Source organism: Rhinolophus ferrumequinum, chromosome 19, assembly GCF_004115265.2.
Source record: "Rhinolophus ferrumequinum isolate MPI-CBG mRhiFer1 chromosome 19, mRhiFer1_v1.p, whole genome shotgun sequence".
Classification (NCBI taxonomy): Eukaryota; Metazoa; Chordata; class Mammalia; order Chiroptera; family Rhinolophidae; genus Rhinolophus; species Rhinolophus ferrumequinum.
Window position 1 is genome coordinate 49,433,420 of NC_046302.1, and position 20,365 is coordinate 49,453,784.

The following is a 20,365-nucleotide window of genomic DNA, read 5'->3' on the forward strand; positions in this document are numbered from 1 at the left end:
GACAGGATCACAGGATCGTGAATATTCTTCAGGCAGTTCTTTTAATTTCATTACTATTTAGGCTTGCACCAAGTAACATCACCACAAGCAAAGACTATGAATTAACTGATCCTAATCAACTCCTATACAGTGAAAGGTTGTGAGAGAAGACTGGCAGGCAGCCTTCACCACAAAACAAACAAACAAACAACAAACAAACAACCGAAAAACAGGAATAGTGTTAGCCTCCTGGTATTGACAGGAGGCAGAGAAACTTAATTCAACTTAATTGGGAACCTCCTAGAGCTCCAGTCGTGTTTCAATAAAAGCTGCCCAACTTTGTTTCCTATCGAAAGCATCCAAAGTATGTGTACTTGGATGAAGCCATGATAACGCTGAGAAGAACTGTTCAGCCACTATTGTAGAAATAATTGCTAGTCCTAGAAACTCACCTATACCCAGAGGCAGGAGCTAACAACATAGAAAAGCTCCTTCACATTTTTCTTAAAAGGCGAACCCTCTTTTTCTTTCTAACTTCTTTTGTGAAACTAAAAATGCACCCCTCCCCAATGATATGTGATTTGTTAAAGTCAAAATTAAGAATACAGAAAAAGTTTAAAATAAAAAATAATAATCAGTGATAAAAATTAATAATGACGATCAAAAGAGCAACATATTTTTAAAATATTTTAGCCGTAGTAAGAGCCCCTAAATTCAATTATTGAAAGTAAAATATAGTAATACAGCATTCAGAAAGCTCATAGCATAATCAACTATTTATCTATCCACTTGTTCAAGAAATATTTATTGAATAATCAAAATTTGCTAAGAGTAGAACTTAAATGTTCTCATAAAAAAGATAAATAAGCGAGGTAATGGATGTGTTCGTCAGAGAGGTGGTAGGGAATCATTTCACAATTTACAGATCAATCAAATCACCACGACATACACTTTAAACAATCTTACAATTTTATTTGTCAATTATACCTCAACAGAACTGAAAAAAATGAAAACAATAAAAGGAATATCTATTGAGTATCTATCATGCACGATGCTAGCTCATGCAGGATATAAAGATGAATCAGATCCAAATCCTACTCATAAGCAATTTAAAGTTAGGTAAGAATGAGTAAATATATTTTCTCTTCCATTCGTTTGTTCATTCAAATTTTCATTGAAGAGCTATCATGTGTCAAGCCTTGTGGTATGTGTTTTTATCCCTCGTAACAAAGACCTTGTCACTGCCCATAAGAAACTCCCAGCTGAAGTAAATAGTGGAGGGACTTAAACAGCTATTATATAAATACGAAGCCATACAGGAGCTGGAGGAATCAGGACAGCTCAGTGACAAGCCTGGATTACGGGGGAGGATTTAGACATGTAAAATCAGAGGGCAGGTTATTTTCAGGTCAGAAATCAGCATGAGCAAAGGTAAGGAAGTGAGCAATTACAGAATTATTTCTATGGTCTAGCTGTGACACTGGCTACAGGATTTTTTCTAATCCAAGAGTAATTTAGAGATGCCTTCTCTAAAGTTTTATAGCTTTAGCTCTTACATTTAGGTCTTGGATACAGATGCCGTCTACAGAGTTCTCACAGAACCTGCCAGCACCCTCCCACAGGCCCAGCCAGGGGTGGGGGGAGAGGTCCTCCTACAGGAAGTGGGGAAATGAGCATAGCCAGACACAGGCTGTGGGCCAGAGACCACAGACCACAGACAGCCTTGAGTGCCAGGCCACAGATGTGGGACGTTCTACTGGGCAATGGTGCCAGTCTCTACTCCTGAGAGTACGAGAGTGATTCATCAGGTAGCTCTATTCAGGAGAGATTCCAAAGGCCTGCTGAGAAGCTATTATAATATTAGACAAGAGTGATGAGTAGCTGAAGTAAATAGTGGCAATTAGCTTGAAGAGATACAAACTACGGAAAGGTCTTCCAGAAGTCCAGTGGGATCTGGCTGTGTGCTCTAATGAGGCTGTGAGAGGGAAGAAGAGAAAGACAATGAGTTCTATTTTGGCTCTCTTGTATTTGAGGTGCTTGGAGATAGAAGAAATACGTTATTCAGGAAGAAATTAAAGAGTCAAAAAGAAGCGGAAAACGTGGGGTTGCTATTGCAGAGAAAAGACAGGACTGGACCCAAGAGATCTAGGGACCATCCACAGTGAAGAGATATCAGCCAGAAACAGTCAAAACAGAAAAGAGAGACGCTTAGGGAGCACTCATATTTAAGCCCCGTGGAAAGGAAGAAGAGGGCAGAGTGGGAGGAAACCATCGACATGTCCCAGGCAAGCGACTTCTGAGCAGCATAAGGCTGTGGGGGTGAACGCCGAGGGAAGACCTCAGGGTTAGGGGACCAGGAGGTGGTTCGTATTGTTGAGTGGTTTCAGCAGGTGTGATGGAGACTGGAGGGGGGCTAGAATGTAAGAGCCCCGTCACGATGAGAGTCCCTGTGAGGCACTGTGACTAGAGGAGGACAACGGGAGCTCAGAGGGAGGCGAATCAAGAAAGCTTTTAATGCTTTTCATTTTCAGATTAGAGAAATCTGAGTGACAAGGGGCAGAGGAGGCAGGCTAGGGAGCTCAGAGACAGGTGGTCTGGCCTATGCTGTCCAGCACGGTGACCACCAGCCACAGGTACAAGCGAAGGTCATGTGTGGAGCTTAGAAGTGGGAAAGAGCGTGGACCGCTGCGATGGTAAACATGGAATGGAAGAGAAATCCCAAAGGTGCTGGCGACAAGGGTAGAATTCTTCTAATAGTATAATCAAGGTACTGACTTTATTTTTGCATGTTGGTTTATTTCGTAAAAGAAAACACAGGGTTTGCTGTGGAATATTGGCAAATTCTCTTATCTATCCTTATGTTCAAGCTCCTTGACAGAGGCTGGGCCATGATCTTAGAGACTGTAGCAAGATGGGAATGTGCCTGGGCGGGAAGGATTGATCACTTTGAGCTCCAATGGCAGAAACAACAAAATTGGGGAGGGGTACCCCAAAAAGCATAGATTTCCTCCAGTTTCGTGAATTGGGAGAGAACTTTCCTCAACAACAGCACTCAAGATAACAACCTTCCAACTAAATGCAGCTGAGAAACAAAAACTGTGACCGTGACCACCGATTTATTTCTTAACCTTTCTTCTTTCCATATTATTTACCTTCTTTCCAAAAAAAAAAAAAAAAGGAGCTTTGCAAAATGAGAAGAATGAAGGTTTTGGCCTCAAAGACTCTTGAGTCACATCCTTGCTCTCTCACTGGTGGCTGTGACACTGGTACAAGTCATACCTCCTTGGAGCCTGCTCCCTCCCTGGCCACGCCTGCTTTCTTTTTACATTTAATGATGGAGTTGTGGTTGAAGGTCACGTGAGTTCCGGGTTCACATACTGTCAGGTAGTAAAGGACTCGGTGCCAGTTCTCTGCTCCTCCCCTCTCCCCACACTGCTGCGTGTGCTCTGCCCGCAGGCACTTCCAGGCTCTCAAAGAACCGCCACTTTGAACAGCTTGGGAGGAGTGCACGTGTTCTCCTGAGCCCTGCCCCCTGACATGCCAACACCATCATTTCTCAAGAAAAACAACATGCAATTTTATTCACGAATTTATGTTCCAAGCAATGTTCATTTAATTGCTGCTGAGCTCCCTTTTAAACATTAGATTATACTACTCGGTTTCCAGCTCCATCCAAGTAAGCTCTAGGCCTTACAATCCAGTGGAACACAAAATGAACAGCAGAACGGTAAAACAGTTCCTATTTTCCGAGCTCAGCCACTCAAGCTATTGTGACAGCAGCCTCTCCGACTTACACGCCAATTTGTTCTCTATTAAGCCAGCTTGTACTGCATTCCAGTTTACTTTCTGGAGCATAGCTAGTAATGATGATGACTAGTTAAGTAAAGAGAAGAAAATTTATGCGGCTATAGACCAAAGCTAATGATGAATCATTCTTTCTCCCTTTCGTCATCAACTCAAAAGATGTTCGTCAATGATAGAAGAAAGGGACTGGAAACAAGGCCCACATTAGGTAGAAAAGAAAGTCAGAATCCCTGGTCAAATACATCCACAAGCACACACTGGCAACTGCTTTAGGCACCTGTGTGTTGGCAAGACATGATGCTCAAATGAAATACTTATTAAATTTCAAAGGAAAGAGTACCTTGCTGGAATGCATAAGAACAAGCATATACTGAAGTACATTGGAACAATTTTTAACTGTCACTACAATTTATTTTGAAAGAACCTAAAGCAAAGATTAAAGAGAAAGACCACAGAAAAGAGGCACAATGGCTAAGGGAGGTCATTCTCAAAATAATTATGGCTTACAGGATAAAATTTATACATTCAAACACATCTTCCTAAAATGGTACTTAGTTTCATATATAACGTCAATTACACAATCTGCAGATAAAAGGCCTTGAATAATCATTGAAAGTGATACTAACACATGCCTTGGTTTTAAAATACTTTAATAAACGGACTGAGATTCATGTATATGGGGGAAGCGTGATTTGGGGGGAAAACTGTCAAAGCCCAAAGGGGTGTGGGGTGTGTGTGTGTTGCTGCTGTTGTTTGGGAGCAGCGAATATTTGGTGCTTTATAACATTGATATATCTTCACAAAATAAAATTTATTTTTTTAAACTATATCATTTTAAGCATCTTTATAAAAGGTGCGGGTATGATAAAGTACTCTCCTGACTTTAGTGAGTGGTAAAATCAGAAAGGGTGCCAACACTGAATTTTTATAACCCCAGTTGCTTTTAAAAGTCCAGGCATGAGGATAAAAAAGCCAACGAAATAAATAATCCAGATTGTTTTACTCTTAAGACTCTTCAAACTCGTCATATATCCTCATTTAGATTTGCGACAGTGGCATTCGTTATGGAGCTTCCCCTCAGAACTGCTGCAAGAACTGATATTGATTACATCTATAATTATATCTGGTTGACCTTGAATTGGTCCATTTGACGGTCTACGTGAGGACCTTAAATTTAATGGTTGTGTTGAGAAAAATCTCAAAGTCAGAGAGTAAACTAGACACTGTACTGCATTTCTTATTCTACTGAAATAGCACGTCTTTCTGATGTAGGCCATTTACTTAATTCTTCGAGAAAATGTAAATATCGGAAATGGGATTCAACAGCATAAGTACAATTCCATTTAATTTGGTATTTCGGCTGGCAAGACCACTTAGTTATATTGGATCTTACCAAACACTTCAATTAGTGGCAAGAATGGGAACGGCCTGGAGGTGACAGATGTCACAGACTTGGTCCCCTGGTACAAAGCGCAATCCTTTCAGGACATACCTGCCTAATACACGTAGAGTTCAATTGGTGTAGCTACTGCCTTTCTTTTAATGGAAAAGGCAGTGGATTCCAGGACTCTGACGAATGTCAAATGAGAATTTCATCGGCCCAACCTCTACCATTGGCACTAATTCCTCCAATGAGCACCCTGGTTCGCTGTGTTTGATGGTGCAAAGAATCTGGAAAGTGAAAATGGTCACTTAAAAGTCTTGCGTGACCAAAGGGGATGGAGCAGAGGGTGGTGACAGTGCTGGAGGCAGACTGGCCCTGGTAGCTGAGGCAGGTCGGGTGGGACAGAAAGATCAATGGGTTAAACAGGCAGAGCAGCAGATCAGGCAGGATGCCACGGTCAGCCCAGGGCCTTGCCACACTACCAAAGGTCTGGCCCTGCCAGCACTGCCCGCTGGGCCAACCGTGGGCCCCAGGGACCTGATCACAGTGTAGGGGCCATCCCTGTCTGCACAGGCCCATCCGGGGGCTGCAAAAACACAACTCGGCAAACAGCTGAAACTGAACCACGATCTCCAGGAGCATTTCATTTATACAAAAGCATTTAAGTTAAGAAAAAAGATATGTGGAATCTAAAGAAAAAAATAAATGAATGAACTAATCAGAAACAGTCTCAGAGACATAGAGGAAAAACTGAGGGTTGCTAGATAGGAGAGGGGATAAGGGGGAAGGTGAGGGGATTAGAAAGCACAGTCGGTAACCACAGGATTACCACGGGATACAAAAGTTAATCTGGGGAATGTAATCAATAATGTCGTAAAGATTTTGTAGGGTATCCGATGGACACTTGTCTCATTAGGGAGACCACCTCAGGGATGATGTAGATGCCGGATCACTGCACTGTACACCTGAAGCTGAAGCTGAACAATAATGAATGTCAACTGCAATTTTATATACATATATATAGTTAAAAGCAGCAGAGTACAGCATCAGGAACAGAGACAGTGGAAATGCAATGGCTGTGTGCGATGTCAGAGGGGTGGTGGATGGGGTAGGGGGGTTGTCACTGTGTGAGGGATGTAAATGATAAATGTCTAACTATTACATTGTTTTGTGCACCTGAAACTAATAACAAAAATGTTTTAAAAAAAGATAAAGAAATTTGACCCACCCACAGTATAGTGATACATATTTAAAATCAAAGTATATTGGAATCAAGACATTTTAAGGAATTAAAGGCAAATTTCAGTATTGCCATGTGTGATAATAACTACTGGTTTTTGTTGGTTGGTTTGTTTTAATATCTATCGGATAATTATTTATATTAGGAATCAGGAGGTAAGGATTTTAGATTTAATTCTGCCCTTAAGTAGATGGGTTACCTTAAGCAAATCACCGCTCCACAAATTTCAGTGTCCTCACCTGCGAAGACACTGGACTAAATGATCCCCTAGAGTATCTTCTGGTAAAAATAATTCTACGACCTAAGTAATTGCTAGACACACTCCTGGGTTTTTGACAGCAAGACAGAGCTGTCAAGCTGTTTGTTCTATGCTTATTACACCTGACAGGCAATTTGTAAATATTATCTGCTAACGATCTCATAAGAGCGCACATTCACATGAGATAGTAAGCATCTAAATAAATGGGAGGCTGCTTACGTTACAAGTTTCTTCCTTATGCCTTTGGTTTAATGAATGAGTCTAACTAGAGCTAACACCGTAACAAATGCCACAACATTGTAGTAACATCAAAAGAATAACTATTTGATGTCTAATCAGTAACCTTCTCAGATCAAGTAGGATATCCCTATTACCTAAACGTGCTACCAGGTGAAGGTGGTTCCAACTCTTCTTTGAAAAGAAGCTGGCATGGCTGTCCCGCTCATACAGAGGCCACGGTTAACACAAGCATTAATCACACACACTGCCTCTCCTTGTCTTGCTCTGATCACCTAGCGATGGTGAAGAAAAAGTTGCGGAGAGTCACAAAAGCAGTGAAGGGATAAATATAAAAGACTGTCAGGGGATCCCCAGGCTCCCTGGAGAGAAGGGGTGATAAAAGATGCCATCAGACAGACAGGTAGGCAGAGCAAAATGATCAGTTACCCCAACTCCTAGAATTCTGAGTAGAGCTGAAGGAACTGACAAGTCAGGCACAGAAGTAAAGCCAAAGAAATGGAAAACAAACAAAAATCCGAAGTCTTCCCAATGGTTGGACATCTACTAATGCAAAATATGTAGTGAGAGGACTACACAAATTACTGGGAACCCACCGTGTGCCGAGCAAGGGCCAAGGCACTGGGGACACCGTGCCAAACAAGTCTCTGACCTCACGGGGCTTGGATGTGCAACCTGCAGGAAGAGCCGTGTAAAGAGCCACTGGAAGGAGGAAGGGGAGACAGGGCACCAAAAGGAGACTCTTCGTCTAGTGATCATATATTTTCAATTGATCACGCACAGGGCTTAGAACCACTAAGCAAAGCACTATCATTATTTGTTTGAGCTGGAAAGGGTATTGGAACCCAAGGAGCCCGCAAGCTGGTCCCAGAGACACTGGAGCGCAAGAAAAGTCAGAGGGAAGGACACCGAAATTTCCTTTATTTGATTAAGCATCACATCTGACCAATGTCCGCACCATCCTAGGCAGCAAAATGGTCTCTGACCCTCTGTCATGGGGGGGTGTCATGCGGGGTCTCTGGTCCCGCTCTCCACATAAGAACGCAGGATATGGCGAGGCCAAAAAGGAACACCCACAAAGCCACAGATAGGGGAGTCATACCATTATATTCTCGCTGGCGGCTGGGTTGGAGACACAGGGAGCAAACATCTGCCAGTACCCCAACAAGGGGTCTTCCTGCCCAGTCTCGCTGGCGGCTGGGTGAGACACAGGAAGTAGGATCCACACGATCCGCAATCCGCCGTCCACTTTTCTGCCTGCCAAGCAACCCCCTGCTAACTGCAATCCCCCATTGTAACTGCAGTCGTGGCTATGCTAGCAACGGCAGTTACATTAGTGGTTAATGGCTAACGGGTTACAGCTGATGGCCAACTAGTCACAGCTGATGGCCATCTACTACCCGAGCCAGCACCTTTCCACGAGAAGCCGAGAGCCTGGAAACTGCTCTCTGGGACTCTGTATCCACACCCTCAAAAGATACAGAAGTTTAAGGTAGTATCTCAAGGCCATCTAAAGACAGCCCAATGCCAGGAATGCACAGTAAGTCATTGTTGTGGAGAAGGGTTTGGGGATTTGAGTTGTGCATTAAGGACTGAGATCCCCGGTCGGTGAGCTTCCTGGACAGGAAACGCCTCTCTACTGCGGCCCCCACTGCCCTGCTTGTCATGTACAGGGCACAGAGGACTACTGAAAGCCCCAGACAAACTTCCAAGGTAAATATTTGCATTTTCATAACAAGAACCATGCATGTGCAGTCCCCACTCCTATTTTTTTACCCAACCACAAATTCTAGCACAAAGTGAAAACCTTAAGGCGATTTGTTTTTAAATGTTTTCTCGCTACATTTTATCTACATCAAGGACCCCACAACCTTTTTCCGTAAAGGGGCAGGTAAGAAGTATTTTAGGCTTCACGGGTCACATAGGTTCTTTCACAAATATTCAACAACTCTGCCATCAAAATGTGAAAGCAGTCACAGACAACAGACAATGTGTCACTGCGTTTACAAAAACAGGCCCCAGCTGGATTTGGCCAATAGGCCACCATTTGCTGACCCCAGATCTATTCTCATTGGCCCTGCCCTTAATCCCCTAAATTCAGTATATTACTCTGGAGACACTGATCTTCAAATTAGCATATTGCTCTAACATTAGTCATCTTACCTGAGTTTCCTGTCAAGCTACAGAATGCAAAATATTCTGGTAGTGATTTGGGGGAGACAAGGGAATACCAGCTTTTACAGATGCAGCATCTTTTTAAATGACTGTTTCCAGGCAACTGGAGGAAAGAGAGTTGAGCAAAAAAACATTAAAAATCACCACCATTTGCCTGTCCTGCCAACACAAGTACTAAGACCATTAGTAAGGACATACAGATAGACTTCCAAACTTTCTTCACACTTAAAAATGTGGATCTGTTACTTCAACAACACGATCGATGACTCCAGAATTCATTATGACAGCTCCGAATCACAGGCTACCCTCCACTTGATGGAACTACAGAGACGTGATGAGAATGCCTCCTGATAGTCTGAACTCTGGATACAATTCCTGTGTTCATTTGACTAGTTATGGCAAGCCTCGAAGGAGCTGAACAAATTTACCTTTGGCCAGGAGAACCTCAGCTTTACCCAGAATAGACATTGGGTCAATACCCCACACGGAGCATTCGTTCAAAAGTGCCTTAGAATATGTATTTTTTTTCCCCTCAAGATTCTTCAAATTAACTGGAGAACACTCTATATTAAGCACTTGAAAAGAATGGTACATTAAAAACCTGGTGGGTTTTACAGATCTTTCTCTGACGAAGTCTATTCAAAAGTCATTCATAAGATTATTCTCTCTGAGCAGAGAGTTTATTGCTGCAGTCTCCCCACCTCCCCTCTCCGAATCCATGATTCATCGCAGGAGTTCAGCCTCAAACTGAAGTTGCAAAGATTTCCTAAAGGCGTCCATACTAAAATTAAGCGCCGAGGGGAGTCAGCTGTCACTCTGCTCATTACTTCTCCTTTCTCTTCCTTCCAGCTGCAGTAAGTCAATGAGGGTTGATTTTCCATTTAGACAAGGTAGGAAGAAAAAAAGTACAACCGCCCAAACTCCATACTGAACAGTGGTGCAACCAAATGCCATCAGTCATTTATCCATCTTTCCTAACCAAACAATAAGTCCCAAAGGTTTCTCCTCTTGCTTTCTTATATTTAAGTCACCTTTAATGTAAAGCTTATCAACAATAAAATGCACATATTTTAAACATAGAGTTCGACAAGTTTCGATAAATGTACACCATGGTGTAACCACTACGCCAATCAAACTATTTCCGTCACCCCAAAATGTTCCTTTATCCATCATTCCTATCCCCAGCCCGGCCCCCGCGGGTAGCCTCTGTTCTGCTTTCTAGCTTTGAGTGTTTAAAACCTTACGGATGGGTTTTGGTTTAGGGGGAAGTGGCAATATTCTGAGTGTACTGTCAGATGACCTAGGACTGTGTTTTTGGAAATAAGGCGTTCGTTCACCTTCGCCTTCATATTTCCCAGAGAAAACGCTCGAGTAACAACTACTACTACGAATGCATTCATACAAATATGTATTGAGTACAAGATGCCGTTCTAGGTTTGGAGGAATCTAAAGAAAGAAAGCTGGGGCCCTCCCCTGCAAAGATAGCCATGCCAATTACTGCAGCACAATATGATTTGGGCTTAAGATGGGGATCAGGTAGGAGTGGGAGAGAGAGCGCCTGGGTCTGTCTGGAGATGCCAGGAAAGATTCTCCAGGAAAAGGCGGCATTTTCACTTCAAGAGTGAGGACGCAGCATTTGCAAAGACAGAGAGACCTGGGTGAGGCAGAGCGAGTATGGTTAGGGGCAGGGGCCAGAGCTGTAGCCTCCAGCAAGTGACACAAACAGCTCTGTGACAGGGAACAGTAAGAGCACCCGCCTCACAGGTTGTTCAGAATAAAATGCATTAACACGGGGTAAGCACTTAGAACTGTACCTGGCACCCAGTTGGCTCCTCCTGGTACAATCACCATCCGATGAGATGGAAAGAGAAGGCCGGTCTGCCAAGCAGGGCGGTGGGGTTGGAGGGTATTAACTAATCAGCCAGTGACGCACAGCCCTTCCCTCCATGCTCCGAGCCCAATGGAGAGGCAGGTGAAGAAACACGTGGAGGTTAAACATGGCCTGGGCTACGCTGTTCTCAAGCAACACTGGAGGAAACAGCTGGGTCCCAAAGCTGAACTGGCACTTCCTCCTCCTTCACATTCCAGTTCTAATGAAGAGAACAGCTGTCCCCGCAGGCTGGGAAAGGCCAGGTCACTAGGTGGCAGCAGGGGCAGACAGCAAAACCTGACCCCCGAGGAGAGCAAATAGGCTCTGGGAGCAGGGAGGGAAAGAGAAGAGGGAGAAAGAGGAAGGTGAGGAGGAGGGAGGAGAGACGAGGGGAAGAATGAAGCCAAAGCAGGGTCCTTTGCCTCCTCCTTCCAATTCTCAGTGGGAGGTACTAAGGCCAAGGGGTACTGAGCAAGGCCGAGGCCCCCAGGAAATGGCAGACGCAGTTCTTCTGTTGTGGGAAAATGTGGGAAAGAATGGAAGAGCGGCCTCTTCCCTTCCTATTGGGCAGTTGAGATTTTCTCCTGTGAACAGTAGGACCTGTCAATCATAACTACATTATCATCACTTTTTTTCCAACCATTTAAACCATTTGAAAGTGCATGATTCAGTGGCATTAAGTGCATTCATAATATTGTAACTATCACCACAGTTCCCAGAACTGGGTGGGGGGCAGGGGGGTTGAGCAAAGGATCAGTGAATGAGGGAAGGTCCCAGGTTTCTGGTTCAGGCCACTGGAGGAGCATAGCTCTGATGAAGCGTATTATAGCGAGTGGTCTGAAGGTTAGAGAGTTGGCCAAAACACTTCTGAACCTCGAAATTTCCTATCTATTGATGTCCTGTCTTCTATGTGAAATTTAGATAAATACTGGGAAACCAGCTTTACCACATAATTTTATTTATATGAAGTTATAGTTCACTAATTATTAGACAACAAAGAGAGAGATTATTTTCAGTAATAGGACTTCTAGAAAAAAACAAGCCGAGGGGAAGAGACTGAATCACAAATGTTTACGTTTATAGCTATTAAACCTTAACAGTGTTCACATTCTCACCTCTGAAAAGCTACAGAAAAATACTTGTCAGACGTTCTGTGGTGCCAGAGCTATTAGGTCATCACATTGTCAAATAGCCACTATCTCTAGGCCGACAGCCATTTCTTGCCTTGTAAATTCCTTTCTCTCTAATCACTGGGCTGTGATTACAGAATCAACAAGGGGAAAAGCTAGATTCACCATCTTTCCCTTTGTTACGGATTCAGTGTGAGCTCCTTCCTCATCCTCAATCAATCATATCCTTACAGATTAATGAAGTTTGCTGACCGTGGTAGGTGGTACATAGCGGGCACTCACTTATTCAGTAACACCTGGATAAAAGTGCATGCCTGCCACTCACTGTTATTATCTTGAAAATAAGAATATTCAGCTTTCCAAGAATCCCCAAACTGAAAGGTGAGGCTATGGATTATCCCAAATGTTTCTCCCCAAGGCTATGCACAAGTATTTAAGCTGCAAGAGGAAAAAAATTAAGCACTTTCGGACACAATGCTTATCCCCTATTCTCATCAAGTTCTCTAGAAACAAAAACACTGTAAAAATACAATTTTTCACATCAAATAGAAAGCAATAATTCATTGTATTAAAGATCTTCACATGTCAATGACCGCTATAAAAAATGTTTTCTTGTAAAATATTAAAGCTTAAAGGTCTCATCATCAAATAAAAAATGATTTACTTCCAAAACATTGTATTTAAATATGTAACCCTTTAGAATACAAATACATATTCTAAATATAGTAGTGTGGGAATATAGTATATGTGTCATGATCTGTAAGTATATACATATAGACCACATAAAATCTAACTTTTTTTTTTTTGGAAACTAAGAGATAGACAATTCCTAAGGTCTAAAACTGATTTTGTTATGGAGTTATTGCAAATATTCTTTGTAACATCAAATATATTCAATTTTAGGGGAAGTAAAATATCTGTCATATTTTTAAACAATTGAGAGTCTCTTAACCATCAGAATTAATCAGTAATGATCAACACTTAAATAGTAATTTCCACCAATGCAAAAGGTTATTTTATTTTTATTTATTTACTTATTTTTGGTTGGGTCAAAGTCTTTCTAAAACATTTTGGATTTGGACCAGAAGGAAAATCTGTATTGTTTTTAAAATACATGGATATTTAATTTTTGTATGGATACTTAATTTGTGTGTTAAATACACACCTTAATTAAAACTACTTACAACATAAAAGTATCCGTCTTTATAGTACAGAATGTTTATTTGTTCTAAGCTAGTATTTTCAGTTAAATAATTGATGTCTTATTTGTTGAAAACTGGTACCCCAATTCGGTAGGGCAAAAATGTTTTCCCAAATAGCCATATAGTACACCCTATTAAAGCACTACACCTTGTTTAGTCTACCAATCACTTGTTGAATTTCAACTTTCATTTCACTTGCAAAAAATTCTCAATAACTTACCTTCTTAGAATAGGCACAAAACGTGTCCACTAATACTAAGTTCATATTTTCTACATTACCCAAACCCTACCTTTGAATTTAAAACAGTCTGATTGAACGAAGCATGCATTTTGTAAGTAGAATGTAAATGAAAACAGTCCTTCAAGCCAGTAGATAAAATTGATAGGATTTTAGAAACCATCCCAATCTAGAGCTCGCCTGCCTGATAGGAAAAATGTGTTTTCAACCGCCAAATAGAAATTTGCTATCGCTGCCATTGCTGAGTCTTTGTCAGTGAGCTCTCATTTTGTGAGTTCCTCTAATAACACAGTAAATCTATGCATATCTGCTGAATTCAAAATTTTTATCAAGGCAGAAGAAATGGTGAAGCACATCTCAAGTCCGTGTGTCACTTATTCGATGGCACTGAGCTTCCTCCTATTCCTGACTCAATGTTGCTACTAAAATTCACTGACGTTTACCAACAGACAAAAGGGCCGTTTCCTTGCTTTATGTATATGCTAGCACTTGTCATAGCGACATAGCAATAAGAGGAGTAAAACAACAAATACAGATTGAAATGAAAATAGATTTCTCACAAAGCATTAACTGAGGAAGGTCTCGGGAATCGGATTAAATTGGTTTATTGAGACAGCCAGTCTATTTCAGAAAATAGTTCTCTGATGTTCTTGGTTATTGAGTAACTTAAAAGAAGGTCAAATTGTACCTACTTTAAAAGGGGAGAAGAGGCAGCAAAGCCTCCAAGAAATTCAGATCTAAGGTGATTCAAGGGGCCCCACTGCTACAGCTGCAAATCCAATCCCAGCTTCCACCAGGAACTCCCGTCCTTCAAATGATCGCTTTAATTGTTGAAATTCTGTTCCCGTCTAATGGAATGTCAATGAGACCACAGACACTCTCACACACGATTTCCTGAGGAAGTGATTCTAGAGCTAACATCTGTCTGTTATCTTGTCAGTTTGTTTTTCTTTAGCTAAAGGGAAGGACTCCTCAGGCTCTAAGGCCAAAGGGGCTATGCATTTTTAAAATTCCATCTATCCCTGAAACTGGATTATAATAAGCAGATAAAGAGACAGAAACATCGTGACAACAATTTGAAGAGGTTTTTCTTTCTGTCCATCTATCCAGAATAGGGCGATACACCAGGCAGGTGACCGTCCTCAATTATGGCTACTTTTGTAATCAGATTGTCATTTGCATAAAAAAATTTCAGTTTTATCTACCAGATAAAATATCAAATACATTGGGAACACCAACTCCTTCTATTGTGAGTGTGGTTAGAAAGCCACCACTGCAAAACTGCTCTATTCCACAAATCAGCAAGTTGTCATTCATGCAATCAACAATCCAATGCAATCCAATGATTTATTGAGCACCTACTATGCACCAGGCACTGGAACCAATAATGTGGCCTCTAGTTACTTGTCCAATCATCTTTTTGTCATACGCTGGCTTGAATCCCATGCTCCAGCCACTCTGAGCCATTTGAATGTCTCTAAAAGCAACACAACATGCCTCTCTCACCTCTAAACCTTGGTACATACATCATTCTCTTACCTTAGAAGTGCTATCCCTCCCTTTTTTGGCCTGGAAAAATTCAGCCCCAATGTCCATCATCAACTCTTAGAAGTCTGCCCTTACCACTCTAGCTGGGTTAGACAACACTCGTGTGATCTCTGCGGACCCCTTTCTATAATGATCATATTCTGATTACTTGTGTCTCCCCCACTGGAAAAGGAGTCAAGGGCAGAAACCTACACACACACCCGTGTTTAGCCATCTGAGGTGTTTAATGGACTCCTGTTTACTTGCATCTCCCCAACTACAATGAAGACGCTAAGGTCAAGGACCGATCTGTCTTGTATTTTTTCCCTCGGTACCTAAGCAATGACTGGCATTCAGTCAGTGCTCAAAAAAGCCTCATCGAATGAAAACTAATTGATATCAGGCCATTTTTAAGAAGTTAAGGATATCCGGTCACCATTATTTGTAGGTAATTCATAAGCATGATAAGGTTCATACATTAACAGTATGCTTTTATTTACCTCCTCCTGGAATGGTAAGTTTGTTAAAGAAAAGAGTTACTGTGTAGGTAACTAAATATAGATGTTAAACTAGTACTTCTACAAAATATTTGAATCCATGACTCATCATGTCCACTGAAGACCAAATAAATCAGTGCCTGGGGCTGAAGTCCCAACATACCTATCTGCAGAAAGCTCCCTGAGCAATTGTGATGTCAGTGGAGGGTTGAGAGCCGCTGATAATTCCTTACTCTAACTAAACGGGCTCTACAATCTACCCCCAAACAGACACTCTCAAATGTTGCTCTTGGGGGAAACAAAATGGTAGGAGGAAAATGGGTCATTATCTCATAAAGCTATAGATAACTTTGCCTGTTGACCCAGCAGTCCTAAGTATTCATTCTGGAAATACATCTCCATAGATACAAAATAACATATCCACAAGGTAATTCATTTCGCTATTACTTGCAATCACAATTATGCTAGAGTAAAAAGGAAAAAACCTAAATTCCCATTCACAGAAACTAAGTGACACCTGTCCACGTGATAGAGTAGTTAGACTGTGGCGGCACAAAAGAATAAAGATGTGTATGAACTGCTTTGGAATGACAGCTTGGTTATATTGTTAACTGAAAACAAGCAAGGTGAAAGAAAGAAGGGGAGTGAGAATATATATGTACTTATTTTTACAAAAATAAACGGGGACAAAGCAATTAATGTAAACAGTCACCAGTAAGGGGGTGGGTGGGAACAGTGAGGAAGGGCATGGGAGAGGCCTCTGTCTGTACACGTTTTGTACATTTGTGGCTTTTGAGTCATATAAACAATTTAAATAGCCAACAAAAGTTAACTAAATCAAAAAGGATGAACAAAATCAACCAGAAACAGAAACAACTAAACTCAACTCAAGCTGACAACATAAACACGTTCCTGTAACTTTTGAACACAAGCAGTCTGCACACCCGAAGTAGGATACATTCTTTAATAGGAATAATAACAAAAACTTCCCAGCAATCTCGAACTGCACTTAGTTGCTCTGTTGTTGGTATTGGTGCGGGTGCAGTAGTAATTCTGAAACTGTTTTGTGTATACTACATACTACAACAAATAAGCAATTATGGGATGTTGTTGGGAAACAGGATTTTCTCACTGTGGGAGAAGGAAAATAAAAATACTGGGATGAAAGAAAGTGAGAAGAAACTTATGTTGAATTTAAATTGGAACCATAATATAATCATGACTTACATGTAGATATTTCTAAGCTTTGCCCACTGAAAAGGCCTAGAAACAATGACAGTCCAGCAAAAATGAGCATGCTTAGTTCCTAGATCTTGGTTTCTAAATACCGTGTCTCACTAAAAGGAACCCGAAATCCTTTGGAAATGGTTGGTTCCAGGTCTGGGGCAGGGAAGATACAAAGTGAGCCTGAATTGTTCTATAGCACCATCAAGTAAGGAAGATGGGGACATGCCAAATGGCCATAGGAGATAGGCATTAGCTTGAAGGTACTTGAACCGTACGGGTCAACTTTGGCAACATTTGAACATAGAAAAGAATGATGGTGCTATAGACTAAATGTTTGTGTCTCCCTACTCCACTAACTCACATGTGGAAGCCCTACCCCCCAGTGTGATTGAGGGTACTTGGAGGTGGGAGCTCTGGGAGGTAATTAGGTTTAGATGAGGTCATGATGGTGAAACCCCCAGCATGGGATCAGTCTCTTATAAGAAAAGGAAGAGACCAAAGCCCTCTCTCCCTTCTTTCTCTGCCATCTGAAGACACAGTGAGAAGGCAGCCATCTGCAAGCCAGGAAGAGGCTTCTACCAGGAACTGAATCTGCCTGCACCTCATCTTGGACTTCCCAGCCTCCAGGACTGGGAGAAATAAACGTTTGTTGTTTAAGCCACCTGGTCTGTGGCATTTTGTTATAGCATCCTGAGCTGAATAAGAGAGACGTGATGTTTTATAAGACATTATATCAAAAAAAAAAAAAAAACACAAAAAACTATCCCCTGGCTCCACAGTGATATTGAAAGGGAAAAAAACATAGAAAGAGAAGGGGAAAGAGAGGGAGGGAGGATTTTTCTTTTTCAATTGACGACTGCTAGCTTAGGTATGAAAAACAACTGATTAAATTTTTAAAACCACCATTTTGCCATCTCCAAATGAAGTGACTGGTTTAAGTAAAGATCATCCATAGATGCTTAAATCACTGGGTGAAAAGTTGTTAAAAGACAGGACATTTACTTACTTCGAAATATCAGCTCACAGATTGCTTATGAACTGGTAAAGAGAAAAGTCAGCTGTACAGTGGAGACCTGGCAGATACCACCTTAACCAAAGAACAGACTTCGCGCTGCCCACTAATGGAGCAGACCGACGATGCCAGGTACCTCCAGCGGTCCCACGTGGGGAGCACATAGCATCTCTTATGATGTTCATTTTGAATTTAATCATGAGGGCACGAGACATGTAGGGCTGGAATGGGCTCCTCAAAACTGCCAATGTCAGGGAAAGAAAAACAAAGAGCAAGGAGACTGTTCTAGATGATACGAGACAGAGGATATGGGTGACCAAATGTGATGCATAAACCACAGTGGGATCCAGGATGGGGTTGGGGGATCTGTATGGTAATAAGAGATTTTTGAACATGGACTGTATATTAAATGATATTATTGAATTAAGGGTTAATTTCTTGGGTGTCATTGATGATGTGATTTTGTAGGAGAATATTCTCAGATTCATGCTGGAGGTGTTCTGGGGTGAAGTGTCATGACACCTGCAAATGGGGCAAAATGTTAAAACCCATCTGCATTCCACCTGTTTACTTATTCCTTCTATTTCTAAGGTTACAGGTGCGAGAAAGCCTCAATGCGGCTAAAGTAAGTCTCTCACACATCTAGAAAAGCTGCCAATCACACTTTAAAAACTTGGGGAAGGCTCTACAAAAACAAAATGTTCTGTTATGGGCTGAATTGTGCCTCCCCAAAATCCATAGGTTGAAGTCCTACCCTCTCGTACCTCAGACTGTGACTGTTTTTGAAGACAGGGCCCGTAAAGAAGTGATTAAGTTAAAATGAGATCATTAGGGTGAGCCCAAATCTAACATGACCGTCCTTCTAAGAAAGGGAAATTTGGACAAAGACTAGTACAGCGGGAAGACCACATGACGACACAGAGGGAGGATGGCCACCTGCAAGCTGGGAGGTGTCAAAGGAAACCAGCCTACCAACGTCTTGATCTCGGACTGCCAGCCTCCAGAACTGTGAGGAAATGCACTTCTGTTGTTTAGGCCACCGGTCTGAGCTACTTTGTCACAGCAGCCCGAGCAAACTATTAACTGACTTTGTGCTTTTCTTGATTAATTTTCTGTTTTGCCAGGCAGAGTGTCTGACTCATGGCGCCCAAATGCAGGCGTCCCTCCAGACTTTACGGGGGAGGGGACAGGGGGGCACGCAGGTCCTTCCACCCCATTCATCGGCCAGGCCCCTCTCCCATCCCCACACCCTCCCCTTGGCACCAGGACACCGTCCATCTCCTGGTTCCTGGCCGCTGTGCTCCCCCTCATGTACCTGAAGGCTGCCCTCCCCAACCCTTACGAAGCTGGAGGCTCCCTCCCCCTCAGTCCTCAGCCCTTTTCAGCCCCTGTTAAACCACTTCCCATGCTGGGTTCTAACTGCTTCTTCACTCACAGTCCTCTCCCCAGACTTCGGTTTCTCTAGAGCAGGAAACACATGTTCCTTATCTTTTTTTTTATGTTCCTTATCTTTGTAAACCGCAGCACTTACGCACATGCTAGGAATTCATATTTTCGGTGAATTAAATTAATATGAAACACAAACAATCCTATACACTCGATTTCAGACTCCCCTACTGCTTTTTCATCTACTCTGGCATGTTCAAGGGACCAGAACAGCAATCACAAAAACGACTCTAAAGATCAGCCCTATAACCAAAGGCACAGGAGTAATACTTAAATCATTATATTTCGGCCTGTACTTCGAGCCAGCATGATTTTCTAATGAATCTCAGAGAACCAAAATAAAATGAAATGCACCTCAGTGTAAGCTTAAACCAAACTGTCTTTCTAGAATAAACTGTTATCCTCCTTCTGAAGTCCCTGGCACCTCCCTCTCCCCCCGCCAACTTGGTCCCAAAGCATCCCCTGACAGCACTAACAATCAAGGCTAGGAAGAGATAGTAGAGATGCCACGTACCAGGAAGGCATTGGGGGACCCAGCGAAGGACAACACAGATGGATGCTCGTCTGCTGTTCAAATCCCACTCAAGACCCCTGCTTTCACGTCTACATCCAGATCCATCAAAGTCTTGACCCCACCCTTTCTCATGACTCAACTCCCTGCCTCCCATTTACTGCCTCCTAGGGAACCTTTGGCCTCTTTGTAGCTTATGTTCCTTTATCCTAAACTGATACTTCCCATCTGTTCGTTGGTCCTTCTTATCCCCATTGGAATCTGCTTCTCTGCTGAAGACAAGATAGGCTGCCAACTCATCCTCAGCCTTCTTCACTTGACTGCTATTTGAGCTGACCTTTGCCACTGTCATCTACAACTTCAATAAACAGAATGATTACCTATAGGACCCCACCTTGTTGCAAACAACAAATACCTTTCTCCCGTCCCCAAACTACTTAATAGTAAGTTGCAGACCTGAGGTCCCATTATTCCTCTACGCTCAAAGTATTTCCTACATAACCGCAGAACCATTCCAATCAGGATATTAACACTGGTACACTACCACCGACTCCACAGTTCAAACTTCACCAAATGTCTTAAGAATGCAAAGGGACAGAATCCAGGGTCACACGTTGCTTTCACTTG

At 42.2% G+C, this 20,365-nt stretch overlaps 1 protein-coding gene across 7 annotated transcripts in view; it reads right to left on the reverse strand.

Moving 5' to 3' along the window:
* RNF152 (ring finger protein 152) overlaps positions 1–20,365 on the reverse strand; it is an 85,731-nt gene that overhangs the window by 22,075 nt on the left and 43,291 nt on the right. The window contains exon 1 of one of the 7 annotated variants that reach the window (XM_033087215.1): positions 9,067–9,089. The exons of the other annotated variants lie outside the window; for them this stretch is intronic. The gene's annotated coding sequence lies outside the window, so the exon portion shown is untranslated. Of the gene's footprint in view, positions 1–9,066; positions 9,090–20,365 lie in introns of those variants that run through there. 7 annotated transcript variants of the gene reach the window in all.